Source organism: Gymnoscopelus braueri (genome assembly GCF_963280865.1).
Source record: "Gymnoscopelus braueri genome assembly, chromosome: 5".
NCBI lineage: Eukaryota > Metazoa > Chordata > Actinopteri > Myctophiformes > Myctophidae > Gymnoscopelus > Gymnoscopelus braueri.
The window spans coordinates 17368560-17369357 of NC_137606.1; positions in this window are offsets into that span (position 1 = coordinate 17368560).

The window sequence follows — 798 nt, forward strand, 5'->3', positions numbered from 1 at the left end:
ATCCACTGACATTAATAATGTATTTACTGCTGCTCTAATTAGATCCATGCAAGGAGAAATATGCACCTGTGTGTGCCTGTTCTAATATGCATACAGCAACCCAACAAACCAGCAAACACTCACCTATGTTTTGTAACCATTCTTTATTTATTACTCCCCAGTCCTCTCTGACCGTATAGTCCAGACTCACACACAGACAGTGGTGGAAAAATTACTCAAATGTTTTTACTTAAGTAAAAGTATCAATACTGCAATGTAAAAGTACTCTGTTACAAATGAAGGTCCGGAATACAAATTTTACTCGAGTAAAAGTACAAAAGTATTGGTATCAAAATGTACTTAAAGTACCAACAGTAAAAGTACTAAAATATTTTAAAATAGCAGATCTACAAGCTCACAACGCGTCGCATTGTGAGCTTGTAGATCGGCTATTTTCAAATAGCCTAAAATAGGACTGAAGTGGCTAATGTATGTTTTATGTATGTTTTAATTTATATCTGCAAATTAACTAGTAACTAAGTTTTCAAATAATTGTAGTGGAGTAAAAGTAAAAGTATAGACAATTGGAAATACTCCAGTAAAGTAACAGTACCTCAAAATTGTACTGAAGTACAGTACTTGAGTAAATGTACTTAGTTACTTTACACCACTGCAGACAGAGGGCTCAAGAAAGCATCTTGTTTTTACAGTGTGTGTGTGTGTGTGTGTGTGTGTGTGTGTGTGTGTGGGGGGGGTGTTATTGCCTGTATAGGCAGGTAAATGGAGCTTAATCCATCTTCTCACTGGATGTCTTTTCAA